The sequence below is a fragment of the Ailuropoda melanoleuca genome, chromosome 11, assembly GCF_002007445.2.
Source record: "Ailuropoda melanoleuca isolate Jingjing chromosome 11, ASM200744v2, whole genome shotgun sequence".
Classification (NCBI taxonomy): domain Eukaryota; kingdom Metazoa; phylum Chordata; class Mammalia; order Carnivora; family Ursidae; genus Ailuropoda; species Ailuropoda melanoleuca.
In genome coordinates, this window is record NC_048228.1 from 64,394,401 (window position 1) to 64,409,617 (window position 15,217).

Below are 15,217 nucleotides of genomic sequence, written 5' to 3' on the forward strand. Positions count from 1 at the left end.
AAGTTTATTAATACATCCTTTTTTAAAGAAAATGTAAAATTGATTTCCATTTTATTTTGGACCTGAATGTCTACTTTTTCACAGTTATTTGCTTACAGAAAGTGATATATCCAGTGGCAAACAAAATAGTAAAACTCAAATTAGGTTTTAAATTTTTATTTTTTTATTCAAGTTTAATTGGGTGTCCTGTATTTTTTTATTAAATTAATTTTTTAATAGTACTATCAGCCCTACATGTTTATATAGTAAAATTTCATGAGATTCTTTCAGAAGAATTAGAGGAAATGTAATGTGTTTTTCTTGAAGTGTCATTTTTTGCTGCATTTGCAAGACCAACCCTCACTCTTCCCCACCCTGGATTCTGATGTGTGACATTTCCTATATGAGTATTTTCACATTTTTATAGTTTTCTGGAATAGAAAATGGATTTTTTTTGTCTGGAGTAAAGATGCATGTTTTGTGCATTGATACTCAAAGAGTTTAGTTGACTTCATACTTTGTGTCTGATGGTGTTACAGAAATAATTATAAAAGTTTTTTTTCCCCCAAACTTTCAACTATATTTAGAAGGTAGAGGAAATATATAGAGTAGTGTTATCAAATCTCAAATAGCCCAATGGAATAACAGGTTATTATATAGAAAAATAAAACCAGGGCCACCTAGGTGGCTCAGTCAGTTAAGCGATTGCCTTTGGCTGGGGTCACGGATCCTGGAGTCCCTGCTCATCAGGGAGTCTGCTTCTCCCTCTCCTGATGCTGCTCCCTCTGCTTGTGCTCTCGCTGGCTTTCTCTCTCTCTCTCTCTGAAATAAATAAATAAAATTTTTAACAAAGAAAAAAGGAAAAGAAAACCATTGTAGGTATTAACAGCTTCAAGAGAATATTTGAATTGTTATTTTTTTTCAAGTTTTTATTTAAATTCTAATTAGTCAACATAGTGTGTAATACTGGTTTCAGGAGTAGAATTTAGCAATTCACTACTTACATATAATACCCAGTGTTTATCACAAGTGCCCTCCTTAATACCCACCTCCCCTCCAGCAATCCACATTTTGTTCTTTATACAAAGAGTCTCTTATAGTTTGCCTCTCTCTTTCTTTCTCTCTTTTTTCCTGAATTGTTCTTTTAAAGATAAAGTAGATTCCTTCACTTGAAGGGGAATGATTTGATTTCCTATAAATAGACCAACCTGTAAGCAGCAGGGCTGTAAAAATAAATTTGAATATGAGGAATTTAGAATATCATTTATAGCCGGCTATCACTGGAGCAGACCAGGTATTTAAAGGAATAATGTGCAGTAGCTCAGTGTATCTTTTCACATTCGGTCAGAGAAACCAAACCACTAAGATCTGACCCTAATTTGGTTGCTGGTTAAATGCTCTCTCTCAGGCTATTGTTTCCCTCTTGGTGCTAGAACTAGCTAACAATCCTCAGGGCAGGCATTTGAGAAGGGAAAATACAAAGGAACCAGGAAAAGCAAAGATACTCTAGACCCTGCAAGGCTGATTCTGAACGCAAGACGATGGATTGCAAACTGATCTTTCAGTACCCCCAAGCCTCTGACTTACATGAAAGAAAAGCCTACCAAAGATTTATAAAGGTGATAGATATAGGCAGAAGCTAAGTTCATAAGTTTACTTATTACTTTAAAATTTCATTATATCTAATAGTTGGCTCAGTGACTACCTCATGTATATTAGACCAAGAGTGTTTTTTAATAATGCTGTAAACTAAAATTAGTAAAAAAAAGAACAATCCTACTTGGTTTTGACAAAATATAATATAAATATTATTATAAATTTAATAAGCATGATTTTCAAGTGCATCAGTTTAAAGAATAAAAATGTGAGCCAACATCTATATAGACAATTAGGTACTAAACTAAAGCATATTGCAAGAAAACATTGTAATGGGATGCAGTTAATTTACATATAAACAGCTTGATATTTTCAGACTTTGCCTTTAACATTTGTTATGCAGGACCAGAGCAGCATTTTCTATAAGGCTTATTTTGCTGTAATACTGAGTCACATTCTGTTTAAATACTCTTCAGTATTCCCTGTGAATTAGGAGGTTTTCAGTCTGGCTAATGGAAATAGGAACAATTCTCTTTCCTGTTTGATCTCTGGGTGTTTTATTCTCTAAATCTTTCTGATAGTCTTTTTCTTGACTTTTAGGTAGTTTCTTCACACAAACGGGTTGATCAGTCCTCAGCTGAAGAAGTGGGAGAACTATCTTGAGGTCTCCAGAGCTCTCCCTTAATAACTTTTTCTTTTCTATTTCATCTGCTTTGTAAACTCTAGCTAGTTTAGTCTTCATAGACTCCCAGTTCCATCTTCAAATCAGGAGGATTGACAACTCTTATTTGGTCATCCCTGTCATCTCGTTATGGTCCAGAAACTCATTCTAGGCACTCATCTCTGTCATTGTAGGTCTCATCTTATTTTTTGCTATTGCTCAAGGATTACTATCCTTTGTTGGATAATATTAAAAAAATAAACACATAAACTTCTTCTGTATTTCCAAAGTGACTATTCTTTTGTTGTTGTTTTTGTTTATTTTTCTTAAGATGGAAGGGTAAATCTTGACACCATTATTCCATCTCAGCGAGAAGTAGAATTCCTTAGAATCCTTTTGAATACCATAGCATCATAGACTTTTGGGAGCTGGAGGGGACCTTCCAGAGGTTGACAGGTCTGTTTTCTAGTGGCTTCATTCTGTCACCAAGGGAACTTTTTCAAAGCCCATGTGTCTGAAACCTATCCAGTCTAAATTAATTAAAATATTCTCTGTGATATGGCGGGAGGGAGGAGAAAACATTTTAAAAAGTTTTATTAGTGATTTTTTTCCTCATTCCTGGTTAAACATCAAAACTTACTCCAATCCTTAATTGCAGAAAGAGGAAATTTGAGATGCTTGTCTAAAGATAAAATTACATGTCAAGTTTAAAACCCAACACATCAGTTAGTGGCCAAGTAAAGAGTAGGATACCAGATGGAAGTTCTTTTATTAAAATTAAATTTTTGTATATACCAATACTATTTTATAAAACATCCAATTATTTTTTGTTCCTGTTGTTTTAGTCCTACTAAAGTCTGAAACTAGGGAGGTTTAAGAGAAATGAGGAAATATAAACAAAGAAACTAATATTTATCCCACATTTCTAGGGATATAATTAAGGACACACACTCCAATTTCAGTGCCTTTTCCACTAGAATTTCTCATTTCACATTAAGACAATTTTTGGGGAAAAATTAGGGATCCCCATGAACCCCAGCACTTTCTCCATAATTCTTTACTGTGAAAGTGTACACTAGCTGAATGTTATGACCTATTCAGAGATGCCTTTATGCCTCATTCAGATCCTTCCACTTATGATTTCAATGGATATTTGTAGAGAGACCAGTTGATTTCCTAATTGAAAAGCATGCTTCCCTTTTTCATGTATTTTTTTTTCTCCATATTTGCAGCTGCTTTTTTTGGGCATTCTTCTCCATGAGATGCTAATCTCACAGTGTTGGATATTTCTGGTGCTTTTCTCTCAAGTTTATATACAGTGTTCAAGTAGTACTTTGAGACTTCTTTCTTATTCCCCACATCTCTGATTTCTTACCTTTAGACAAATTGCCAGCATGAGTTGAATTATGATTTCAGTTGTGGAAATTGTTTGCATTTTCCAAAGGAAACATGCAGTTTTGTTCTTTTGTGTATTTAAATGGTGACTCTGCATTTTCCTAAGTGGTTTTTTTCACCCTAAAAAGCTGTCTTAATTCTAAACTGAAAGCCAATTGGCACAGATAAAAGAGCATTGCTAACAAAGAACACATCCTCATACACAAAGAATTGCTTTCGCAAAAAAACACTGAAAGAATTCTACCTGAGTAACATGGTTAGGTTTTCTTGTAAAAAGTGTTTAAAAATAGTTCATCTGTATTATAAAGCAACTTTTGTTAAATAAAGGAGCAGAGAAATGTGAACAAAGTTAATATCTCATTATAAGTCAAGGAAACCTACAATAATGTTAATTTAAATAGCAATTAAAATAAATTGATTTTTTAAAAAAAGAAACAAGTACATTTAAAGCAAGTTTCAAGCTTTTTCAAGAGCTCTAAACCTTTTATTCTCCTGTGAAGATGTTAAATTTCCAGAGAACTGTAGGAGTGATTTATTTTATTATCCTAAGCAGGAATTCTTGTGAAAATTGTGTTTCTTGAGAGAGATAGAGATAGGGAGAGAGATAGGGAGAGAGAAAGAAGGGGCAGTAGGTGGGGAGGAGAATCTCAAGCAGGCTCCATGCCCAGCCTGACACAGGGCTTGATCTCATGACCCTGAGATCATGACCTGAGCTGAATCAGGAGTTAGGTGCTTAATCAAATGAGCCACCATANGGGATGCAGTTAATTTACATATAAACAGCTTGATATTTTCAGACTTTGCCTTTAACATTTGTTATGCAGGACCAGAGCAGCATTTTCTATAAGGCTTATTTTGCTGTAATACTGAGTCACATTCTGTTTAAATACTCTTCAGTATTCCCTGTGAATTAGGAGGTTTTCAGTCTGGCTAATGGAAATAGGAACAATTCTCTTTCCTGTTTGATCTCTGGGTGTTTTATTCTCTAAATCTTTCTGATAGTCTTTTTCTTGACTTTTAGGTAGTTTCTTCACACAAACGGGTTGATCAGTCCTCAGCTGAAGAAGTGGGAGAACTATCTTGAGGTCTCCAGAGCTCTCCCTTAATAACTTTTTCTTTTCTATTTCATCTGCTTTGTAAACTCTAGCTAGTTTAGTCTTCATAGACTCCCAGTTCCATCTTCAAATCAGGAGGATTGACAACTCTTATTTGGTCATCCCTGTCATCTCGTTATGGTCCAGAAACTCATTCTAGGCACTCATCTCTGTCATTGTAGGTCTCATCTTATTTGTTGCTATTGCTCAAGGATTACTATCCTTTGTTGGATAATATTAAAAAAATAAACACATAAACTTCTTCTGTATTTCCAAAGTGACTATTCTTTTGTTGTTGTTTTTGTTTATTTTTCTTAAGATGGAAGGGTAAATCTTGACACCATTATTCCATCTCAGCGAGAAGTAGAATTCCTTAGAATCCTTTTGAATACCATAGCATCATAGACTTTTGGGAGCTGGAGGGGACCTTCCAGAGGTTGACAGGTCTGTTTTCTAGTGGCTTCATTCTGTCACCAAGGGAACTTTTTCAAAGCCCATGTGTCTGAAACCTATCCAGTCTAAATTAATTAAAATATTCTCTGTGATATGGCGGGAGGGAGGAGAAAACATTTTAAAAAGTTTTATTAGTGATTTTTTTCCTCATTCCTGGTTAAACATCAAAACTTACTCCAATCCTTAATTGCAGAAAGAGGAAATTTGAGATGCTTGTCTAAAGATAAAATTACATGTCAAGTTTAAAACCCAACACATCAGTTAGTGGCCAAGTAAAGAGTAGGATACCAGATGGAAGTTCTTTTATTAAAATTAAATTTTTGTATATACCAATACTATTTTATAAAACATCCAATTATTTTTTGTTCCTGTTGTTTTAGTCCTACTAAAGTCTGAAACTAGGGAGGTTTAAGAGAAATGAGGAAATATAAACAAAGAAACTAATATTTATCCCACATTTCTAGGGATATAATTAAGGACACACACTCCAATTTCAGTGCCTTTTCCACTAGAATTTCTCATTTCACATTAAGACAATTTTTGGGGAAAAATTAGGGATCCCCATGAACCCCAGCACTTTCTCCATAATTCTTTACTGTGAAAGTGTACACTAGCTGAATGTTATGACCTATTCAGAGATGCCTTTATGCCTCATTCAGATCCTTCCACTTATGATTTCAATGGATATTTGTAGAGAGACCAGTTGATTTCCTAATTGAAAAGCATGCTTCCCTTTTTCATGTATTTTTTTTTCTCCATATTTGCAGCTGCTTTTTTTGGGCATTCTTCTCCATGAGATGCTAAGCTCACAGTGTTGGATATTTCTGGTACTTTTCTCTCAAGTTTATATACAGTGTTCAAGTAGTACTTTGAGACTTCTTTCTTATTCCCCACATCTCTGATTTCTTACCTTTAGACAAATTGCCAGCATGAGTTGAATTATGATTTCAGTTGTGGAAATTGTTTGCATTTTCCAAAGGAAACATGCAGTTTTGTTCTTTTGTGTATTTAAATGGTGACTCTGCATTTTCCTAAGTGGTTTTTTTCACCCTAAAAAGCTGTCTTAATTCTAAACTGAAAGCCAATTGGCACAGATAAAAGAGCATTGCTAACAAAGAACACATCCTCATACACAAAGAATTGCTTTCGCAAAAAAACACTGAAAGAATTCTACCTGAGTAACATGGTTAGGTTTTCTTGTAAAAAGTGTTTAAAAATAGTTCATCTGTATTATAAAGCAACTTTTGTTAAATAAAGGAGCAGAGAAATGTGAACAAAGTTAATATCTCATTATAAGTCAAGGAAACCTACAATAATGTTAATTTAAATAGCAATTAAAATAAATTGATTTTTTAAAAAAAGAAACAAGTACATTTAAAGCAAGTTTCAAGCTTTTTCAAGAGCTCTAAACCTTTTATTCTCCTGTGAAGATGTTAAATTTCCAGAGAACTGTAGGAGTGATTTATTTTATTATCCTAAGCAGGAATTCTTGTGAAAATTGTGTTTCTTGAGAGAGATAGAGATAGGGAGAGAGATAGGGAGAGAGAAAGAAGGGGCAGTAGGTGGGGAGGAGAATCTCAAGCAGGCTCCATGCCCAGCCTGACACAGGGCTTGATCTCATGACCCTGAGATCATGACCTGAGCTGAATCAGGAGTTAGGTGCTTAATCAAATGAGCCACCATACCCTGAAAATTGCATTTAAAGTAAAACAATATAATATAATCTTTCACTAGGAAAGTCCACTTTTATTTCTCTAATATTAATCAGCCTGAAAAAAATAATAAATATTTATGAAAGGAAAACATGATGATTTTCTCCAAAATAAAATTTAAGTAAGAGAAACATATACTTCATAATCTAACAAATTTATTTAGATCAGAATCAACATCTATTTTTCAGTCATCCTTGAGTACCTTCTTGATATAGGTATTTTGAAATAATTGTTGTATATATTGAGTATGGAACACACAATTTCCATACTATCTCACCCAATTATACTTCTCATGCTTAAATGCCATGCATGAAATCTAGATCAGGGAGGGGATGTTCATAAGCATTCCGTATCCTGAAAAAAGTATGGGCTCTACAGTCAGAGGAGTGGAGCTCTGATTCCATTTCTGGTATGTAGCAATTTAATGGCTGAAGCCAAGAAATCTAGAGTCAGAAACACATAGGCTTATAATGCTCTGTTATTTTGTGTTTTTATTAACATTAGTTGAGAAAGTACAAGTAGAAAAGGTTAACACAATTCCTAGAATACACTAATTTTTCAGCATATTAACTCTTTTTGGATTAGTTCTACTAGAATCACATTAGCTATATGACCGTGTATATCAAGATGCTATGGATTTGCCTGAATAAGTGTTTGTATTTTAATGAGTAAGGGGAGCAGTGTCTATATTCGAGGATTTTGAGAACTCTTAATGGGATAATGTATGATACATAGTTTGTGGTTTTTATACATGGGAGATAGCTCATCTCTAATTTGTGGCAATTAATTCATAATTTTCAAAATCCATAATTTTGGGGGCATCTAGGTGGCTCAGTCAGTTAAGCATCCAACTCTTGATTTCAGCTCAGGTCATGATCTTGGCTCGAGTCATGATGTCAGGGTCCTGAGATCCAGCCCCACATGGGGCTCCATGGTCAGCAGGGAGTCTGCTTCTCTTTCTCTTCTCTCTCTTTCTCTCTCACTCCCTCACTTCCCCTCTGTCTCCCTCTGCCCCTTCCCCTGCTCATGCACGCGCTCTCTCTCTCTGTCTCAAATAAATAAATAAACCTTTTTAAAAAATCCATAATTTTCACAATCACAGGATAAATAAAATGATAAAGGTATTTGGAAGTAATTAAGATAAAATGCTTTAACCTTAATGGTTAAAGCTGATATATCTGTTTATACATATCTATATCTACATCTATATATCTATCTACATGCCAAAAAAGGACAATTTCACGGATTTATTTATGAAAGGTCCTTCCTTCCAAAATAGCACAAACTATCAAATCTTACCTCTGTTGGCTTTATGAATGGCATTCCATTTCAGTTTGGTTATATAAAACAGGTATCTTATAAGACTAAGACTACTCAGAAAAACAAACCAAAGGAAAAAATATAAGAGCAGACACTATTTTCTTTTCTATTTTGTTAATACACATAACAGTATTTTTATATTTTATATATTTGTGGTACTTTTTATTTGGATATAATTGACCTATAACATTAATTTCAGGTATATATGGGAATGATTCAATATTTGCATGTATTATGAAATGATTACCACAATAATTCTGGTTAACATCCATCACCATACATTGCAAACTTTACTTCTTGTGACAAAAACTTAAGATATACTCTTAACAATTTTCAAATATACAATACACACACATACACACACATACACACACATGCATACACACACATACACACACATATACACATATGTATGTATGTATGTATGTATCTGTATAGATACAAGATTTTATCCATTGATAGACATTTAGGTTGTTGTTATATCTTGGCTTTTGTGACTAATGCTGAGATAAACATAGGAGTGCATATATTTCTTCAAACTCCTATTTTCATTTCCTTTGGGTATATTCCCAAAAGTGGAATTGCTGGATCAGATAGTCAATCTACTTTTATACTTTGAGGGACCCCCATATGGTTTTCCATAGGGTTGTAGCAATTTACATTCCCACCAATAGTGTATAAGTGTTTGCTTTTCACCACATTCTTCCCATCACCTATTGACACTTGTCTTCTTGATGATTGCCATACTAACTAAGGTGTGAGGTGATATTTCATTTTGGTTTTGATTTGCATTTCCCTTTTGAGTATCTTTTCACTTGCCTGTTAGACATTTTTCCAAATAGAACATCAAGGTAACATTTCAGTTCTTCTGTAGTCTTAATCAGATTGCTTGGCTTTTGTTAAGTTGTATGAATTCTTTATATATTTTAGATTTTTCTTTATACATTTTAACCCCTTTTCCAATATACAGTTTGCAAAAGTTTTTTCCCATTTCTCTCATAGGTTATCTTTTTATTTTTTAATTTGGCTGTGCAGAAGCTTTTGAGTTTGATATAATCCCATTTGTTAATTTTTGCTTTTGTTGATGTTTTGGTGTTATCTAAATTAACAGTGCAAAGACCAATGTTGAGGCGTTTCTTCTCTAGTTTTCTTCTAGGAGTTCTATGGTATCAGGTCTTATGTTTAAGTCTTCAATCCATTTTGAGTAATTTTTGTGGGTGTTGTGGGACAGTGGTCCAATTTCATTGTTCTGCATGTGTTTCTTCAGTTTGTCCCAGCACCATTGGTTGCAGAGTTAATCCTTCCCTGTTTGGGTGTCTTGGCTCTTTTGTCAAATATCAGTTGATGATATATGATAGAATTTAATCTGGGCTCTCTATTTTGTTCCATGGGTTTACATGTTTGTTCTAATGCCCATACCATATTGTTTTTATTTCCATGGTTTCATAGTATAGCTTGAAATTTGGCAAAATGGCAGCTCTGGAGTGTTTTGTTTTTGTTGTTGTTGTCTTTCTTTCAGGGTTGCTTTGGCATTATGTAAAATGCTGGAGTAAAACAAAAACTGGTGGCAGAGTGGGTGGAGGTGTGGGCTTGGCACCTGGGGCCTGAGTGTGCCCATGGCCCAGTAGGCAGATCTTCAAGTGAGAGAGTTCCAAAGGCCCTTGAGTGTACCTCTTGTCTGTAGTTTTCTTCGTCTCTTTTCTGCCCTTTCTATTTCCTCCTCCGAGTTATGGAGGACCCTCCTCAGAAAGAGATATAGATCCTTTCTAGCTGCAGCCCATGTGTCCTGGAAAACTTTCACTCACTACTTTCACTGCCTACTTCCTCTGTTAGAGTGGCCACCACTGCTGCTGCTCTTGCTCACAACTCCCTTGACACTATTGCCTCCTTTGTGGTCCAGCCTACCCACTTACAGATGCACAGTTGGATGGATCCCCGGTGTCCTAGTGTGCTGTGTAGAGCTACTTTGTGATGGATGTCCAGTTACTTGTAAATCAAAAGGGAAAGTAAGGAATGACTCACACTACTATGATGCTGATATCACCAGAAGATTTATGATTTATGATTCAATCTCCTTGGTAATAATTGGTCTGTTTAGATTTTCTATTTCATGATTCAATCGTGATAGTTTGTACATCTAGGAATTTATTTCTTCTAGGTTGTCAGATTTTTTGGTATGTAACTGTTCATAATAGTCTCTTACGATCCTTTGTATTTCTCTGGTATCGTTTATAAACTCCTCTTTCATTTTCATTTTGAAGTTTCTATTTTTTTAAGTCTAGCTGATGGTTTGCCAGTTTGAAAACATAAACAAAAGAACCAGCTCTTAGTTTCATTTACCTTTTCTATTTTCTTTTAAGTCTCTCTATCACTTGTTTCTGCCATTTCCTTCCTTCTACGAACTTTGGGCTTTGTTATTTCTTTTTGTTATGTGCATGAAGACTTTTATAAAGACTCTAAATGCTCAATCCCGATTAGATTATGTTGCCCAGGAATAATGGCTAATTTTATAAAGTTCTATTTAGTACTAAACTTTGTTGTAAGCCAGGCATATCCAGTAGTATCAACAGTTGTATGGCATAGTTACCATTGTGAGTTAAAGAGATATTGAACAATTTATAAATATTCAGAGTTGATAGGTGGCAAAACTGATTCTTAACAATTTGACCTCATAGCCACATTTAAAATCTCTATGCTATATGATCATTTGCTATAATTTTGTATAAAAACAGATTTATTTCTGAAATTTTATATCTTTTGTGGTATTTTTTGTAGTTAATCTGTTTTTCTGTAATGATTTCAGTATCTCATAGTTTTTGATATTTTACTTTCTAATACATCTATTAGGATTTGGTGATTTCATCCACTTTTGATGTTCTATTTAGAATATTCTACAGATGCCTTCATTGTGGTCTGGCATTTAATGTTACAAAAGATATGGATGCATGTTCCTATTTTTATCTTGTTTTTAATTTCTTAGTTCTTGTTTTGTTTCTGTACTTTTTCATGTTTCCTTTAGCTTATTATTGTTTTGGGGTTTTTTGTTTGGTTGGTTTTGTGTTTTTAGTCAAACTGTTACTTCATGGATTCTTACTAGAAATAGACTATCACTTTCTGGAACTCCCAAATTCTCTTGGAGAGAGAAATTTGTAATTCAATAAATATATAGCCTCCTATATTCAACAGGGTTGAGTGCCTAAATGTTGTACTTATGATTTAAGAGTTTCTGATCTTAGATTATGGAGAAGCCTAGAACTTGTAAGGAGTATAAGAAAACCATATTAATTTTTAGAATAAGTGAATATGAATAACTGAGTCCTAGTTATGTCTGATAAATAAAAATATAGCCATTAGGACTGCAGTAAAATTTCTTTGCTTAGTTCTTTAAATAACTGACAAGGAACAGGAAAAATTTACAAAAATCTATTAATAACTTTTTATACTGTTGCCATTAAAAATGCCCCTCAAAAAATGCTTTCTGAATCCAGATGGTCCTTTTGATTTTTGATTAATGTAATCATTTATGTGTATGGAGTATAGTAGCTTATATTTATTCATTGATTCATTCAACAGATAATCACTGCAATCTTATTATAAGCCTACCATGGTACTAAATAATGGGAATGCAGCCAGAATTAAAACAAAGAAAGTACCCTGTCTTCATGGAGCTTATATTCATTGTGTTTGATTATTTTTTATGTGCCATAAATTGCTTTAGGCAACTAGAATATATTGAAATCAGCTTTTATAATGCCCATGAATTCTATATGTATATTTATTCAACATTGTCATCAAAATAAAACCATCTTTGAGTATGTTAGTATTCTATTTTCAGTGTGCCTAAATTTTCTCTAAATTAAATGATGTGATATCTAGCAGTGTATTGATCAAGTTGTTTCACTATTTAGAGATTAATTTCTATCACATATAAAACATAAGTATCCACTATAATATAAATTGTATTAGAAGGGAACTTCTGTATTTTATATGTATTCATCATTCAGTCGGTTAACTCCAGTTTCTCATACTGTCATGTAATAGCAAAAATAGACACAATGTAAACACCTGCAAATACATTGAAGTAAATTATTCTAGCTTTATTCACTTATGTTAGCAGTTGACCCAAAAGTTTAAATACACAATGATCATTAATAAGACCACAATATACATTCAAATAATTCCATTGTCACTGCCCAAAAAAATCGGATGAACTAATCTAAATGTTACTGTAATAAAAATAGTTTACAATTGTAGAGTATATTTTTTAAAAATAATTTAAATACCAAAAGAATTGAAAAAAAGCAAATAAAACTAGAAAGTCAACAAATTATTTTGAGACAAATGCATTTGTTTTTCAGAAATAAAAATATAATAAATTTTAGGACATAGTATTTGATAAAAATACCGAGGATATTATTGCCTGGCTTAAAAAAGAAAATAAAATGAAACAGATTAATTAAATTTAGCCAAGGTCACACAGTGCTAACAGAAACATTGTAAAACTAAGGTTAGACCAATTTTATTAATACTTCTTGATTCTGCAAAGTGTCTACATTACTAAACAAAAAATACTTTGTATGAAGTAATTAATCATATTAGAAAGTATAAATTTATTTGGATAAAAAACCCAACCATTTCTAATTTTAAACATGTAAAACTATATAAGGAGATTTCTTAGATAAAAATACTTATGAAAAATAGGAAATTTTATTTGAATATAGGACAAATTAAAATTTCATTTAAAGTCAAGAACACAGAAATGGCTGCTACTATCAATCTGAAAAATGTCTTTAAGAAACAAGTATAAAATGTTTTGCTGATAGTTTGATTTTTACAGTGTGGTGGCTGAGTATGAACATACAAAATCAAAGGATTTCCTTGATTACAAGTGTCTGGAGGAAGAATGGTTAAAACAAAAATTTTTTTAAATCACAATTATAAGAAAACCTAAAGAATATCCAGGAATTAAATTTATAAAAATTTGACAGTTATAGGTCATACTTGAATCTTAACAGACAAAATCTGAAAAAAAGACAACTGTATATTACATACACAAATGGTAATAGCGTAGTAAAAGCAAGTTGCAAACATGTAGCTTATAATCTTGCAATTTGATCAAAGTAAACAAATAAGTGGATATATTTGTATAGATTTCTGTATAAATATGTATCGATAAACAGAATAATATAGTAATATGTTATAGAATACACAGAAAACTGACCAAACTGACTGTGTCATATTGTGGGTGGCAGGTAGGGGATGAGGAATACCTTTGCCTTTATTTTTATATTAGAATGTTTTACTTGTTTTAACAAGAATGTTTTACTGTTGTAATCCGAAAATTTGCAAGATTTACTGAAGGCAAAATCATTTATAAATTATCTTACTGAGACTAAACAAATACAATATAAAACACATTTAAAGTAATTTTTTAATGACCTTGCAAGGCATAGATCCTGATATTTAAAAAGAAAAAAAAATAGGCAGTGCTAAGGAGAACCTGTGATTTTTCTCTTCCCTCTCTTCTGAGGGGAAAGGAAATCTAGAAAGAAAAAAAATTGCTTTTATCTCAAATTGACGAGTGATATACATAGTGGGGAAAAGGAGTAAATACTTGCTGATGATAAAAAAACAAGAAAGGAAGGACTCTTTTATCTATTTCCATTTTTTAAAAAATTACTATATTCTACATTTTGCAAGTTAAAGTAGAATAATTGCATAGATATTCTGAGATTAGGTACTACCACTAAATTTAAATTTTATGATATATACATATCACAGTAATAATACACAGTAATAATACAAAATACAATGCATTTTACATCTATTTCTATGTACATTAGTCATTTAGTTTTTAAAATCTTGTAAGCTTGGCATTATTGTTTCCAACATTTACTGCATACAATGAATAACACTAACAGTTACTGAGATTAAATGCTTGTTAAAGTACATACATTAAAAAAAAATTACACAGTTGGGATTTGGAATTAGCAAATTTTGAGGCTCACAGACCTAATGTTTTGAAGTCTATTGTTTTGTTTAAAAAAAAGCTCAAAACTAAGCCCTGAGTTTAGAAAACAGAGCAGTTTAACTATTTTTAGGAAACAAAGCACTTGGATTATTGTTCAAACTAAAACATTTCCTCCATTACAAGCTTAATCAGCATTTTGGGATCTCATAAACAAGCTTAACAGTCAATTCTTCCAGAACATTTTCACCATTGGCATGGTATCCTATCCAGTTTAGATTCCTGATAATACAGATATAAAACAATTATTGGATCACTTGGAAAAATAACACGATTTTTATAATACACATTTCAAATAAGTTTAAAGTATTTAAAAGCATATTAGTTTGTTTTCTAAATATGTAATAGGCCCAATAATTAAGAATGAACATAATTATAATAAACAGAAGTAGCATCTTAAATTATATATAACCCTATCGTGTGTGTGTGTGTGTGTGTATCTATATCTATATGCACTATTATGTTGTGTATGATTATTTCCTCTATTTAAATGTGATTAATTTCTTTGGAAAACAAAATTAGTTTGTCTTAAAAGTATCTATTTCCTTCACAATTATTGCCATACCAAGATATATGTAAAGTATTTTTTTCCAATACTATAAAAGTATGAGAGAATATAAAGGGATTCCAAAGAATGTATTTAATATTCTTCTCATGAATATAATTCTATTGATAGTTTTTCTCTTTTCCGTATGAATATGTTTATATTTAGTGTTTTTATATGTGCATACACATTTATACATACTTGCATATATACATGTTCTTTACATTCATGATACTATCTATGATCATACTGTGAACTAATGCAAAATGATTTGGAGTACACAGAAATTACATAAGTCAGGTAAATTCTTTTAAAAATTGAAATCGTTAATGAAAAAAATCAAATTTCAAATGTATTTTTTGCACTGATGAGTAATCTACAAAATTCACTGGAGCATTTGAGAATAAAATCTAATATTGAACTGAATGAAAATCA